Source organism: Macrobrachium rosenbergii, unplaced genomic scaffold (assembly GCF_040412425.1).
Source record: "Macrobrachium rosenbergii isolate ZJJX-2024 unplaced genomic scaffold, ASM4041242v1 13865, whole genome shotgun sequence".
Lineage (NCBI taxonomy): Eukaryota > Metazoa > Arthropoda > Malacostraca > Decapoda > Palaemonidae > Macrobrachium > Macrobrachium rosenbergii.
Window position 1 is genome coordinate 954,826 of NW_027100716.1, and position 17,466 is coordinate 972,291.

The window sequence follows — 17,466 nt, forward strand, 5'->3', positions numbered from 1 at the left end:
CATACAACACGACTGATTTCTCTAAAGGCAACAGTGATCCCTTATAAACTTATCAATCATGAAAGAAAGCAGATTAAGTTCGTTAAACAGGTGTGAGGTAAAATCTAAGGGCGTCACTCCATTAACATTATAAAAGTTCAAGTATTTCTATTTATTTCATTTCCCTGGTTCGAACTCACTTCAATTACTTGAAGGAAAACATCTCACTTACCACTCTATCTCTAATTCAAATCAAAATTACTGGTGGGTCAATGAATGAAACTCTGATATAATATTTTAAATACAAAAATTTATTTCTAAATTCAAAGATTATACATGACATTAACAGTCTCAGGGAAATTTATTATTACTTGAAAAATTGGATTAAATCTGAATTAATCATCTGTCAAAATTAAATCAGAAATTAATTTATCAATTAATCAAAAATTATTAAAGAAGAATTTAAATTATTAACAAGATTTCAGTTCCCAAGTGTTAAATAAAATAAGGCAAATAAATCAATCATGTAAAAATGTGGATACAAAAGACACAGAAATATACTCTGCAAAAGATTAAATATCAAAAAATGTAAAGCAAAAATTAAGGCAATAGCAAATACATCACATAAAAGAAAAATTCTTCAAAAGATAAAGCATAAAACATATAACACGAAAAAATACTAAAAAAGTGAAAAGGTATCTTTACATATAACCACTCTAAATATTTTTCTTAGTGCACTAGAAACCCACAATTATGTTTACAATACCTTGGTACCAAATTGCTTCGTGTTTTTAATCAGGCGCCGTTACACACACACTTAATAAAATACACTGTTCAGATAACTCAGACACATTTACTAAGGAATTAAACAGTTAAAGGATATGAGTGACCATCGTCTATCTAAATATCAATTACGTTAAAACAGGACATTCGTAAAATCCCGAGAGTGAGCGAGCGAGCAAGAGAGAGAGAGAGAGACGCGGAGCGGAAAAACGCAGCTCCTTTCCACAACGCTTTTTGGTCTCTCAGTGTGTGCCCCTTTTAGATGCAGAGGGCACAGTCTATGGGTGGAAAGACAGGTCCCAGACGATGTTTTTATTTTAAAACTCATTAAAATGATAATTAGAGACAAAGTGGAATTACAGTTAACACTAATATTTATCATTACATAGTTTCAGAACAAGAGAATCTCTAGTTATTATAATAAGAATGGAAAACATCGCTTCTAATAACATTCCTGAACGACATTAGGCAACTTTTGTAATGGAATCTTCCACCCCACAATGTTTTTGATCGCGGCCCATAGTGCCTTGTACGGTAATGGAGAAGGTGATAGTCTCAGCAAGTTTTGAAAATGGACTAACAAACGCATCCCTATACAACGAACAATCAGCCTCTGTCCCTCTCAGCGCTACGCACACCGTCCCTTCTCACAAACTACACAGAGTGCAATCATTTTACTTACGCTAACTCTTTTACGGTATACACGTATCTGAACACAAAATCATAGTTATACAACAACTCACACATACACGGGGAGATTACTGCATTATGAAAACCACAGCATAAGAATATATATATATATATATATATATATATATATATATATATATATATATATATATATATATATATATATATATATATATATATATATGTAGAATCTACTGGTCACTTTTACCAGACCCATATGTAATTCTAATAGCCGCAGTGCCCTCTTAACTTCTCGAATTCTTCGCGCTTTTTTGGATATGCTTGTAACTACGAAGCCGTGACATCCAAACACAAGAAACTGAAGAGACTTGTGAATTGCCGGTCGCGGGAGACGAACCCGGGTCACCTTAACCACAAGGAGGTCACGTTGCCGACCTGGCCACGAGAAGGATATATATATATATATATATATATATATATATATATATATATATATATATATATATATATATATATATATATATATATATATATATATATATATATATATATATATATATTATATATAACTATAACTTGGATATATTTGCACTCGTTCAAAATAAATGAAGAATAAATACTGCACAAAGGTTTTCATATAGAGTCAGGGTGTTACCATAAGCTGGTGTTGTTAGGGTGAAAGGAGGTGTGGCAGGAAAAGATGCTAGTGTCCTATTGGTGTGCCCAAGGGCCTCCTGAGTCATAGCGTTTAGCCAATCAGAGCACTCTGTGAGATTCTCTCACTCGTCTGCCAAAGCATGAACCCCGCACTCAAAAAATGTATTCAACATGCAAATTTATCTAGTATTATTGCTTAAAATTTACTCATTCATCGTGCAGTGGCATTCTTGAATAGGATGCTTTTCGAGAAAGGAATCTATTTCCTTTACCGAAGCATCTTTGTAAAGATGAGCTAAAGAAAAGTGTGAAATGAGATTTGGCAGAACCCGAGTGACCATTGGTCTGGGGATTAAGGACATTTCAATTTGACCCCACCTATCCCTGTGCCCTGCTGGTATAAATAGACCCAATATGGGTTAAGATACTCAGTTACAACTTTCCAGGAATTGCTGTAAGACGTGACTTTTTCGGTGCAAGAGCCAAGAGTCCTTTTATATCGAAGACCTTACTTTCCGCCGCTGTCAATGAGACACAGACAAAATTTAATTGGTTAGTTTCTACCTATGATTCTGAAAATAGAGACATTCGGCTTAGTTTCATATATTTCCATTAAACATGGGAACTTGACGCCAGGAAATATGAGTTATGTTTAAAATACTTATTTCATGTCTTTTTTGTAGGATTCAGTACTATCAAAATGCCACGAAAATTTTTTACTTTGCAAAATGAATATTAATTCGTCTCAGACTCAATACCATATCATCACACCTAAATCTTCATTATAGCGTATACACAAAAAGCAGTCATGTGATACTATGAATGGGAACTGTGAATGGAATTGTTTATAAGTTTGGCAGAACAGGGTATATAAACTGAATTTTACGTGTGAGGTGTGTAACCAACAGCTGGGGTAGGTCAGAAGAAATTTTATGTAAAATAAGAAGGCAACTATAGATCATTTCTAGTTGTGATAAATGTAGGAAAAAGAGTCTTATGTCGCTGCTGGCTTTAGAATGATTTGTCTCCCGAAGATGGTGGTCGAAATCAGAGTAATGGAAATGTTCACTAGGAAGACTATTAGGACAAATGAATAATGGAAGCCATGAACAATCAATATAGAAAATTAGAGGATCTTTCAACGCAGACAAACTAGAATTAAAAAATGGCAAAAAATAAATTTAAAATCGACTATAACAAAATCTCTTGAACCAAAGGAAATCATTATTTTATCGAGATTAAAAGTTGCGTACAAGTAACATAATGAATTAAAAGGTGAAAAATATATGACTTAAACTAAAGAGAAATACTATTACGTCATAAAATGCATACCAGGGATAAGGAACAGAGATACTCATTGTGATAAGTTAGAGGTGTTTTGTCAACATCAGCCACTATAATTATTGTTCATTTAAAAAAATCCAGTTATATCAGCAAATTGTATTATTGACGCAAGTTAAAAAATGAAAACCAAGACTTTCGAACACCTGAACGGTGCTCCTCATCATTCATTGTCTGAACACTGATGATGAACACCGTTCAGATGTTCGAAAGTCTTTGCTGTCAGATTTGAACTTTTGTCATTAATACAATTTGCTGATATAGAGGGAATTTTTATAAAAAACAAATTAGTCACAACACTGTAAATGCTTTATTTTTAGAGAATTGCGACGATTTTAAAACATTATTTACATTCTAGAAGCTGAGACAAGCAATAAAAAAAGACAGTAGAGGTCGCATAACCAAAGAGTGGGAAAGACCACAGGCTGAAATGCTGGAAATTGAAGAAGACAAAGGCACTTTGTCAAGGCAGTTTGCTACCTGAGTACAAAGCCAAACCTGCAGGAATGAACATTTTTTAAAAACTGAGAATATTCGTTAAGCAAAGACTTCAAGTATCTTCTGTTGGCTACTTGAAATTATGAGGAAACGGACAGATATACGAGAAATTGTGATAGATAATACAACACATACGTTCTCACTATAACACTTACATTAGCAACGGCATCAAAGACGAAAATAAAAAAATGAATGAAATAATGGGAAAGAAAACTGGTTTAGAGTAGGAGTTATGCTCATAAAGCGAACATATATAAAACGACTGTTTATGATAAAGACAAGAAAATGGAAACATTAGTCCCATATAGATAACCATCAGTAGATCAAACGGCGTTCAGCATCGGAATAGGCAATGGTTCTCAAATTTTTTGGTATTGTTAACCCTCCTCCGCTCCCCCCCCCACCGCCAGTGGTGTGATAGTTCACCATTACCCCTACCCCATTCCTCTTCAGTTCTGTGAAGTTATAATATATAGTAAAGAAAAATATCGGAATGCTTAATTTCTAAAGCATTTTAAATGTAAGAAATTAATTTTACTTTTACTCAAGTCTTCAGAAATAAAGAATTTAGAATTTAGACATTATGAATTTGACAAAAAATTTAAATAAAAACATTGTACCTTTTTATGTGTTTTACTCCAAAGAAAGTGCCTCGTTACCCCCCAGAAACGGCTTCATTACCCTCACTGGGGTAATTACCCCCAGTTTGTGAACCACTGGAATAGAGGCTAATTGATTCATTAATTGATGAAATAAAAAAAAAATATCCATAGTAGGACTTTAAACTTAAGGAGAGATGAGGGAAAAATATCCTAAGCAAACCCACGTCAAGACCTGGTCATAAGTAGAATAAGTCAAAAGTGACAGTAAAAAGTATCTGGTGAAAAATTCTAGAAGTAGGGTTATTGTGACCCTTTATATTAGCAAAAATCGACTGCTTCGGCATAAATTTACATCAGTGGGAACTCTATAATATAAAGAAAATTTCCAACAAAAACTCTTCAAACAACAAAAAACTGTAACTGAAAAACCATCTTCGGATAATGTAATAACTCCCTTAACTCAACATTTGAATCAAACGAATAAAGGTTTGTTCAAATAATTATTCCTAAACTTTTACTATTTTCCCCAGCAAAGAATTTACATCATCGTCATACAACATTCACGGTTTATGGACTAAATGCACCATTGCCTCAGTGCACCAATAATAGTTTGAATGCACCATGTATCATGGTCCGAATACACCAAGTATCTGGTCCCAATGCACCACTTCCTAATTAAAGTGCATCTTTCCTTGTGGTCCCAATGCACTAACTTAATTCACATAACACTTGCTCTTTGGGGAACTATATAGGTGTCTATATTCACTCTTTAGGATTATTTTCCTTGATATAGTGAATCATTTACAAAGTCTAAATACAGTAAGAATATTAAAAACCAACAAATACATTGTGATATGAGAAGAAGATTAAAACTAACCAATTAAAATGCATTATTCCTTATGGTCTCAGTGCACCGACTTAATTCACTTAATACCTGTTCTTTGGGTGACTATATAGATAATTATATATATTCACTTTGCAGGATTATTTTCTTTGATAAAGTAAATCATTTTAAAAGGTCTGAATAAAAATAGAATATTACAAAACCAACAAACACGTTATGCTATGAAGGAGAAGTTTAAAACTTCATTACCTACTGTAGCTAGGTAGTTACCTCTTAATTTAAACTACAAGCCTGACTGTTTCTGAATAAAAATGGAATATTACAAAACCAACGAGAGCCTTGAAGACTTCTGCCAGAAAAATTCATATCTTATGGACTAAGCTGGAGTATATAAAACAAAATAAATATTGATATCAAATATGAGAAAAGGATGAATGATATAAAATTTAGCTTCAGTAAAGAAATAAGACTCTATTCTTTAAATTACTTAATAACTACCTTTAACAAGCTAAAAACTTTGAGATTTAACCAGTTTCTAGTGAGAATGACAAAAATTTGATGATACCGGAACCAACCAGACAACAAGCGCATTTTTATGCAGTGTGGTACATTCAGACTATTTACAAAATGGTTCATTCAGACTAAGTGGTTGGTGCATTTAGATCAGGCTAGTGGTGCATTCGGTCTGGTGCATTCAGGCAATGGTGCATTTTCTAGTTTCCATATTCACAACTAATTGAAGCATGAAAATAGTAAGCTTTGTAGGGAATGAAATAACCACAGGCCTACGATAAACACAAACCTAGGTAAGATGAATTAATAAACAGCATCAACTAAGTAGCCCATAGAAAGTACATATTTTTTTTTTATTTAACTGAAAATCCGTATCATTATTTGTAACTTTAGCCATGATTGCACTGAAGATGTAAAAAAAAAATTGTGAAAATATCCTTGCTGTAAATTAACACTAAAAATCTTGTTCATATCCTAGTCCTTATTTGCCCTGCAGAATCCCAACATATGTAGCTTCACTAATAACTTATAACAACACACCTATGAGTCTAAATAGTTCTTCGCAACATATATAACTTCACAAATGACTTGTAACAACAGATCTGAGTCTAAATACTTCTTCGCAACATATTTAGCTTCACAAATGACTTGTAACAACAGATCTATGAGTCTAACTTGTTCTTCACAACATATTTAGCTTCACAAATACGAATAGGAATACAAATAGTGTAACTTTGCTTACCTTTGTGACACACACAAAAGAATCCTTCATCCTATACATCTCGGCGTATTGTATAGTAGATAGAATTTCAACTGAAGTAAATCTTGTCTGTGTCTCGTTGACAGCAACGGAAAGTAAGGTCTTCGATATAAAAGGACTCTTGGCTCTTGCACCGAAAAAGTCACGTCTTACAGCAATTCCTGGAAAGTTGTAACTGAGTATCTTAACCCATATTGGGTCTATTTATACCAGCAGGGCACAGGGATAGGTGGGGTCAAATTGAAATGTCCTTATTCCCCAGACCAATGGTCAGTCGGGTTCTGCCAAATCTCATTTCACACTTTTCTTTCGCTCATCTTTACAAAGATGCTTCGGTAAAGGAAATAGATTCCTTTCTCGAAAAGCATCCTATTCAAGAATGCCACTGCACGATGAATGAGTAAATTTTAAGCAATAATACTAGATAAATTTGCATGTTGAATATATTTTTTGAGTGCAGGGTTCATGCTTTGGCAGACGGGTGAGAGAATCTCACAGAGTGCTCTGATTGGCTAAACGCGCTATGACTCAGGGAGGCCCTTGGGCACACCAATAGGACGCGAGCATCTTTTCCTGCCACACCTCCTTTCACCCTAACAACACCGGCTTATGGTAACACCCCTGACTCTATATGAAAACCTTTGTGCAGTATTTATTCTTTATTTATTTTGAACGAGTGCAAATATATCCAAGTTATATTCAGTAGTATATATATATATATATATATATATATATATATATATATATATATATATATATATATATATATATATATATATATTTCTCGTGGCCAGGTCGGCAACGTGACCTCCTTGTGTTAAGGTGACCTGGTTCGTCTCCCATGACCGGCAAATCACAAGTCTCTTCAGTTTCTTGTGTTTGGATGTCACGGCTTCGTAGTTACAAGCATTATCCAAAAAGCGAAGAATTCGAGAAGTTAAGAGGGCATTGTGGCTATTAGAATTACATATGTGTCTGGTAAAAGTGACCAGTAGATTCTACATATATATATAAATATATATATATATATATATGTTACAACTGTTGGAAACAGATAAGAATATTCCGGGTAGGAACATTACGTAACATACCGATTGGTCTATCTTCAGAGGCGGTGGGGGGTTCAGCCTTTTTTTCTCTCTCTCTCAGCGAGTCTCTCTTCTCTCTCTTTCTCTCTCTTTCTCTCTCGCTAATGTCACAAAGATCTCTTTCGTTCTCGCATGGATTTCTCTCTCTCTCATTCTCATTCATTAAAGAAATGAAATGGGTCGTATAAGGAAAACTCAATCTTTCCTACCAAAAATAGATTTATTATTTAAAGCAACCCAACAAGTAATGAATAAACAAAGCAAAGATTAAAATGCATCATAAATGAAATTGTCAACTAAGAAAACATCTAACTCAAGATTTAGTCTCAGTCCAACTAAAAATCTGATTATGGCTAATAGCCTGCAAATTCAAAAATTCTCACATATTCCATTATAGACTTTGTAAAGTCTAGTCTCAAGTCTCCCACATAAAATACTAGACATTGCAAAGGTTTGCGTCTGTCTTTCTCTATGATCACACCAACATGATAACATCATGTTATTGCCCACAAAGTCATCACCACAACCACAACCATGACATCTGTCGGAAAAAATTAAGCACAAAATAATACTCCCAAAAATATATAAGTGCAAAAACATAATAATGAAAAGTCTAAAATGCATGAGTAAATAGCATACTGGTAAAATATAGAACACAATAAAATAGAATATTGAAATGGTAAAATGCTACATCCACTTCCCACACAAGATCAAAAATGTCTTGAAATATGGTAAAAAAACATAAATTCAAAAATGTCTTGAAATATGGTAAAAGACCATAAATCCACAATTCACAAAGAAAAACGAAGAGTCTGGACTGTACCTTATTCTGCCAATTCTAAGAGCTCGCCACACTCAAAGATAATGTCTTCACGATCTCGTTCTAGGTCTGCTAATGAACGACCGAACTAATTTTTGGGCAGAATTAGACACAAAATCGAGATTCTATAACACACGAACTCTTGTACGCGCATAGCAACTTGGTCATATGATTCGGCCAATATCGCGTGTACATCACATTAACTGCTGAGATGATCAGCTATTTGCTGAATACGATGATTCCGCAACTGACGGCTTCAACAGTACCATCTCGCAACCAAAAATTCTTCCATCACACTCTGTACCTTTTAATGTTAAGGCGGCCATATTTTCTGAAATAGTGCTCGGCCACCCCATAAGAGCGTCTCGCTCTCCTTAACGGCAAACTAAAACAAAAGCATATGTATAAAACATAACAGATAGGGCTTGTGCTCAATTAGCAATGTCTACTGAACTACAGCCCTCATGACGTACTTGCACATCTACTGGGGGTATTGTCTTAGAGCACTTGCGTGAAGTCTTACAAGCACAAATGAGCTTTACTACTCCCATAATAAGAACTATCAGAAAAATAACCACTAAAATCATTAAGACAGCTGGCAACAAATATTCACGGTACTCGACCATGAACGTATCCTCGATCTCTTCCATCGGCGGGACAGTCATCGGTATCTCTGTCGAAGGCACTGGAACTATATCGTGATTGTTATGCATATGACGCATGATTATCTTCTCGGAACTGTTGAACACAGCACGGCTAAGTACGAGAAAGTCCGTAGACAGGATTCTGCAGGATGAGTCGAACAGCTTGGACCCTCGAAGCACGAACGTCGTCGTCTGGTTATTCTGGCACATCGTCGTGATGGGGCACTCTTTGCAATACAAGGCAGTTAGAGTTCTGGTGGTGATCATGTGGTATTCACGTGGAAACTGTATAAAGTCACATTCAGTCGGAGTCTGTCTATGAACTAAAGACAATTCACAACCACCCACAGATACAACTTGCAACTGGAAAACATTACTGTCACACACATACTTCTCCCTAACCAAGGTACAACCTGTCTTATAATCAACTCCCAAACCCTGATATTGATCTCCCAAAATGAACATGATCTCTAATCCCTTCCATATCACTACTAAGTCTCCAAAAGCACTCGGAAAAGGTCTAATAACAAAACTAACAAAAGGCTTCATCGTACTGACAGGAACGTATACTATCAATCCCCGATCAGACAATCTCACCCTCAAAACATTATAATATAAATACAAATCTCCTCCCATGAACAATACTTTCGCTCCATGTAGATAAGCGGAATTCCTTAGAACATTTTCTAAGTATCCCAAAGGTAACATGTCACCATACACACGACCATCTGCTGCAGCAATAATTGCTTTAACTTGCATTTGCACTTCTGTCCTTAGAGAATCAGTTTCTTTCTCAACATTAAGAACGGTATGTTGGATCGTAAGGAATGTACAGTAATTGTCACATCAAGATCTTCTTTCAAACCTTCTACTGAAACTGACAAATCATTCAAAGAACGTCTCATTGTTTCAAAACTATTACTCAATTTCTTATTACTTTCTTGCAACTGATTTAACTGTTTCCCTTGAGCTATTAAGTCTTCTTGAACTTCTGCTACTTTGACTAAACTCCCAATGGACATCGCTCCAATCGCAGCAATCACGCCAACACCTACAAGAACTAAAGGTGCTGCTCTTTACTTCTCCTATTCTCTAACGTCATTCTAATGTTTTATCTATCCCTTTAAACATCTAACTTACAAATAATCTAGTTAAAGAACTGGTAAAAAAAATTCTCTGCTGCATCTAATTCTCATTTGTTGCAAATATTCTTGGAATTACAATCTGGCTGACCCTATCTTGTCAAATTCTAAATTCACTTGGTCTAAAAACTACACCTGGTCTAAACGAGCTTCACTAAAAAAACTTCAGCATCTAGAACAAAAAAACAAAAAAAAATAAATATCATATATACAATATATACAAATATCAACCCATTTATCCCTCTAACTATATACAAATGTTCCATTACATCCCAACTTTCTTTAACTTTGAAATATGAGTTAATTTCGTCACACCGGTATTTACATCTTTTACTACAAATCTATTCCCTCTTTTGATCTCTACAATCTCAAAAGGTCCGTGGAACTTCGGACTTAATTTATAATTCAGATCATTCCGAACATTCACTTTAACAAACACTCTATCACCCATCGAAAAAGCTACTCCCTCGATTTCGCGTTACTTTTCTCTACCATTGCGCGCGAACTAAGTTCAAGTTCTTTACTGATACGTGCAAATCTTTCTCTCGCTGTATTTATCAACGAAGTGACCGTAACATCACCCTGAACTCGCTCTGGTAACAAATCAAAAGGTCCTTTCAACTTGTACCCATACAAAGCTTCTGCTGGAGATATCTTAATTGTGTCATTCGTCATAGTATTGATACTATATCGCACTTCATCCAAAGATCTGTCCCAATGTGTATCGGAACCACCCACTGTCATGCGTAAAGCTTCGATTACTTTCCGATTCGCCCTCTCACATAACCCATTCGCTTCAGGTCTATACGGGATTATAGATACTTTCTTTATCCCCAACAAATTGGCAAGACCCTCTAAAGTCTTATTAATAAACTCCCTACCATTGTCTGTGATCAGACATTCAGGAACACCATATCTACAAATTATCCCCTTAAAGAACGCTATAGCAACTTCCTCAGCTGATTTGTACTTCAGTGGAAAAATCTCGACAAAACGAGTTAACTCGTCAACAACTACTAATAAATGTCTATAACCATAAGCGGACTCTGAGAAGTTACCCAGAATATCCATATGCACTCTCTGAAACGGCCTATGTGGTACGGGATATGAACCCAAACGACACGACACCGTCGTCGCCGGCTTATTCGCATTGCAAACAGCGCAACTCTTTACAAAGGCCTCCACTGCGGAAAACATATTTTTCCAAAAGAACTTTGACCTGACGTTTTCATACGTCTTGTCCACACCTAAATGAGGAGAACCAAATTTACAATGTACAATGTCTAGAACTTGTGGTACTAGACTCTCTGGCACGATGATTTGTGTAATTTCACCCATGCTTCGAGTACTTCGCAAGTTATACTTAACTTTCCTCACCAATAAATTATTCTCCAACTCTAGACCAGAAAAAGGCAACTTATACCCTTTCTTCGGTGAAACTCCCCTAAGAAATGCCTTAGCATCTGACAACAATTTATCTTCATCTTGCTTTTGTTCGAGCAAGCCTATGTCCCAAGTGACATTTTCACCCGTAATATAACACACAGCGTTACCCTCAATATCACAAACAACAATCTCTCCCGAGACTGCCGACTCACTATTTCTCCCCGAAGTATGCACTGTAGAAACGTGTATGTCCTCTACATGCGATATCTCAGAACTACTAGTATCAGAGACATTAGACACCAAATGTTTACTCTCTTCTCTCACACAGGATTCGGAATGCACTCCCTCATCCTCGACTGGAAAATATCTGCTCAATGCATCTGCAACCACATTATGCTTACCTTCAATGTATTTGAGGTTTGCATCAAAATCTCTCAATGTCAAAAACCAACGCGCTCTCTTGGGCGACAAATTTGGCTTATTAAAAAGCTCTAACAACGGTTGATGATCTGTAAAAATCTCAACTTTATTTCCCAACAACAACATCTTAAAATGAACAAGGCTAGAGACGACTGCGAAAGCCTCCTTGTCCACAACTGACATCAGCCTTTCGTTACTACCGCGTTTTTGAACTTTCTGCTATAAAAGCAATTGGGTGTAATTTCCCCTCAAATTTCTGCATCAAACACGCACCTATACCTTCCTGACTCGCGTCAGTCACTAAGGTGAACGGTTGACTAAAATCTGGAAACTTCAAAACAGGTGGGTTCACCAAAGCGTTCTTAAGCTTCTCAAAAGCTAATTGCTGACTATCACCCCAAACAAACTTAACGTCTTCTTGTAACAAATCTGTCAATGGAGACGCTATTGTAGAAAAATTCCGCACAAAACGGCGAAAGAAACCCGACATACCTAGGAACGAACGAATCTGTTTCCTGGTTTTGGGAACTGGAAAACTCACAATGGCTTTAACTTTCTCATCATTCACTCTGACTCCTCTTTAGAGATAACATGACCTAAATAGACAATTTTTCTCTTCAGAAACTCACATTTGGCCAATTTGACCTTTAATCCAGCGAACCGTAATCGCTTGAGGACTTCTTTAACACCTTTAGATGTTCTTCAATTGTATCTGTGCATATGAGAATGTCATCCATGTACACAAACACCGACTTTCCTAACAAACCATGAAGTACTGTGTTAACCAGTCTAGTAAATGTTATTGGGGACCCTTGTAATCCAAAAGGCATCCTATTAAACTCGTAATGTCCCTTTGGTACCGAAAATGCTGTATATTTACGGCTACTCTCACAAAGCGGAACCTGTAAAAACCCTTGCATAAGATCTATAGATGAATATATATTCTTGCCACCGATCTCAACAAACAAATCAGGCAAACAAGCTACAGGATATCTATCTGGGCATGTTTTTTCATTCAATTTACGAAAATCTACACAAACTCTGATACTACCGTCTTTCTTTGGAACCGCTAATAAAGGAAAGTTATAGGGTGAAGAGCTTTGCCTAATAATTCCCTCCGACTCCCATCTCTGAACTTCCTTTTCTACTTCTTCTCTGATCTTAAAGGGAATTCGATATGCTGGAATATATATGGGATTTGTACCTTTCTCTAGGCGAATTGAATGTTCTAAAACATCTGTAACTCCTAATTTATCTCCCTTCAAAGCAATGATATCTAAATATTCTTTCAACACTTTCTCTACTTTATCTGAATACTCGGGATAATCAGCTTTAGCCAAATGTTCGTGAAGAACTTGACTTCGGAACTGTTGCTCCTCCTGGGAAACGTGTTACTGTCTCCACAAAAACTCACTATCTTATGTTCTTCCTTAAACTCTTCAAAATCAATTACATAAGTACCCTTGTGATATTTTTTCACTGAGTCTTGATAGCTAACTAATTCTACTGTAGTTACGCCTGCGACTGAAACTTCATTTACTGACACCGTACTCACAACGTCTTTGAATTTCTCGGTTCCCTCAACAACGCATACTTGAGAAGGAAACTTTTTCTCTTTCATCGACACTTTAACCAATGTAGGAACTCGCGGTTGCAATTCAATATCTTCCAACAAAAATCCTTTGAAAGACTTTTGCGGAATATCTTCACTCTCTAATGACTGTGTTACACATGTCTCAGACTGCGTCTTAGGTTTCTCACAAGTTTTTTTTCCTGTGTATATATGGAACAAAACAACCTGGCTCACCTATTGTAATCCCCTGAATTCCCGTAAGAATGTTGATGTTATGTCGCATGCAAGAAGGGTGTCCTAGCAAAACCATTTCACCTAAGGCTAATCCTTCTATGACCAAAAATGATTCTACTATTGTCTTTCCGCCGATACAAAGCGTAAGAAATGACGAACCTAAAATATTCAGTTTCCTCGCTTGTACGTCACACACTGTCTCACTAGTAGGGACTAATTTACACTCTGGAAACTTCGAGTGAAAAAGGTCAGCATTTACTAAGTTAACTGAGCTACCAGAATCAATGAAAATAGAAATTTCACTGCCATTAGAAAATCCACGTACAATCGGCCTAGGTTCTGGTGATTCTAAGACCTGATTGCTCATTATCCTGTGTCCGTCTTCGAACTTATCTTGTGAAAATTCTGATGTTCGTTTGTGTACCTAGAACTTGCATCATGTGGAATTCTCCTGTCATATCTATTAAAACTACCCCGTGTTTTCCTTGAATATTCTCTATTCTTTGTGGCTGGGCAAAATCTCCATCCATGGTCTGAAGATTTGCAAACTGAACAATATCTCACTCTGCAATTTGATTTACTATGTCCTATTTTATCACAATTAAAACAACGAATTGTTGTTACTGATCTCTCTGAGGTTTTCCTCAATTCCACCCGTGCACATGATTTCGCTCCTGCATCATTTCCTAGATTTGAGGAGTTCGCATTATTCTGCGGTTTTGACACTGTAGCTGAAATCTTAGCACCTCCCTTCACAAAACTACTGTCTAGCGTCGGGCATTTTGATAGATTTTTGTTAACCTGTGCAAACAAAAAGGATTCATCTGTGTCCTGATCAATTCTTTTATCAAAACTATCTGTAATTATATCTGGGACTGACGTTAAAAGGCAAGCAAAGTGTAGCAGTTTTTCAAAATTATCTAAAGAAATATTATTTCCATTTACCCATGTAGAGTTTATCATAGATTTCTTTATCTCACCTACTGCATCAAATAAGCGAGCACTGTACGCTATTAATGAATCATTACCCTTCCTAGTTCTAATAAGGGCACGTAAGTTCCGAACAATGCACTCGCGGTCAACTCCGCCATACGACCTGCGTAAGAATTCCTGAAGTTCTTTCCAAGTTTTACACTTTCTGAACCCGAAACCTCGTGCTCGTTCTCCAATGTCTCCTTTGTCTAGATCTAAAAAAGCCTTTGCTTCTCTCAAAGCATCAGCGCCACCCGTAATCTTCCTAGAATTCAAATAATTATCAACTGATTCAATAAATGTTTCTACATTCTGTGTTAATTTCCCATCAACTAGTCCCTTAAAATTTGTAATGCCTGCATTAAAATTTGTTAACTTATGGGTCACGACCGACTGGGACGGCCTTGCGTCTGAGTCTTCCATTTTTCGCAAAATTCGGCGACCCGAACGTAACAACATAAAAAACAAAAAAAAAAAGAAAGAAAGAAAACGGGAGAACAACAAAAGTTAAGCCCTCTCTAAAAAGAAAAACTGAAAATGGGGTTACTCAACACTCAGTCTGCCAACAGAAAACGGAGCTCTGTGCAACCTGTGACGTCACCATCTCGAAGACGAAGCAGAAAAAAAAATAGGAGTGATTTTTGTTGAATCACCATCCCTTTAATTAACTCACAATCGCCACTAATCACACTTATTTGGGTATTTCCTTAACCCCAAAATTGCTCTAGAGATCACCCAGATCTATTTCACAATTCCCCACTCCCAATACTCGAATAGAAACAGAAAAAAAAAGATTCCCCGTATTAAACACGTAATCACGACCCACTTATGACACTCGCTCTTTCAAAACTGGTGATCATTCATCACGCTCAGTCCGAGTCAGTCGCCCCAGGCTGTCCTGTGCCTTGGGCATCAACGTTACCAATTAGTCTATTTTAAAAAAATCGACTAAAACTCTCACGCTGCTATTATTTCCACTTACACACTGACAGTATTTCTACTTAACCGCTAGCCACCAATTCTATCTGTTACAACTGTTTGGAAACAGATAAGAATATTCCGGGTAGGAACATTACGTAACATACCGATTGGTCTATCTTCAGGAGGCGGTGGGGTTCAGCCTTTTTCCTCTCTCTCTTTCTCGAGTCTTTTCTCTTCTCTCTCTCTCTCTCTCTCTCGCTAATGTCACAAAGATCTCTTTCTTCTCACATGGATTTCTCTCTCTCTCATTCCACATTAAAGAAATGAAATGGGTCATATAAGGAAAACTCAATCTTTCCTACCAAAAATAGATTTATTATTTAAAGCAACCCAACAAGCAATGAATAAACAAAGCAAAGATTAAAATGCATCATAAATGAAATTGTCAATTAAGAAAACATCTAACTCAAGATTTAGTCTCAGTCCAACTAAAAATCTGATTATGGCTAATAGCCTGCAAATTCAAAAATTCTCACATATTCCATTATAGACTTTGTAAAGTCTAGTCTCAAGTCTCCCACATAAAATACTAGACATTGCAAAGGTTTGCGTCTGTCTTTCTCTATGATCACACCAACATGATAACATCATGTTATTGCCCACAAAGTCATCACCACAACCACAACCATGACATCTGTCGAAAAAATTAAACACAAAATAATACTCCCAAAAATATATAAGTGCAAAAACATAATAATGAAAAGTCTAAAATGCATGAGTAAATAGCATACTGGTAAAATATAGAACACAATAAAATAGAATATTGAAATGGTAAAATGCTACATCCACTTCCCACACAAGATCAAAAATGTCTTGAAATATGGTAAAAAAAAACATAAATTCAAAAATGTCTTGAAATATGGTAAAAGACCATAAATCCACAATTCACATAGAAAAACGAAGAGTCTGGACTGTACCTTATTCTGCCAATTCTAAGAGCTCGCCACACTCAAAGATAATGTCTTCACGATCTCGTTCTAGGTCTGCTAATGAACGACCGAACTAATTTTTGGGCAGAATTAGACACAAAATCGAGATTCTATAACACACGAACTCTTGTACGCGCATAGCAACTTGGTCATATGATTCGGCCAATATCGCGTGTTCATCACATTAACTGCTGAGATGATCAACTATTTGCTGAATACGACGATTCCGCAACTGACGGCTTCAACAGTACCATCTCGCAACCAAAAATTCTTCCATCACACTCTGTACCTTTTAATGTTAAGGCGGCCATATTTTCTGAAATATATATATATACTGTTTGTGAGTGTGCGTATAATATATATAAATTTATAAATATTCTAGTTAATGAACAAAATTTATTATTATTATATCTTTAAATCGCAATGTATTTTACTATATTTTGATATTTCGTGCATTGACACTACCTGCATATAACTTATTATTTTTATATTATCATAACGTATATTCACCTATATATATTTCATTTAAGATAATATGTCCTTTTCTATTTTTATATCAATATTTTATATGTACATAATTTTTACTGCATAGTTATCTGTACAGATATGCAAGTATATAAGTATAATGTGTGTAATGTTTTTTTTCATG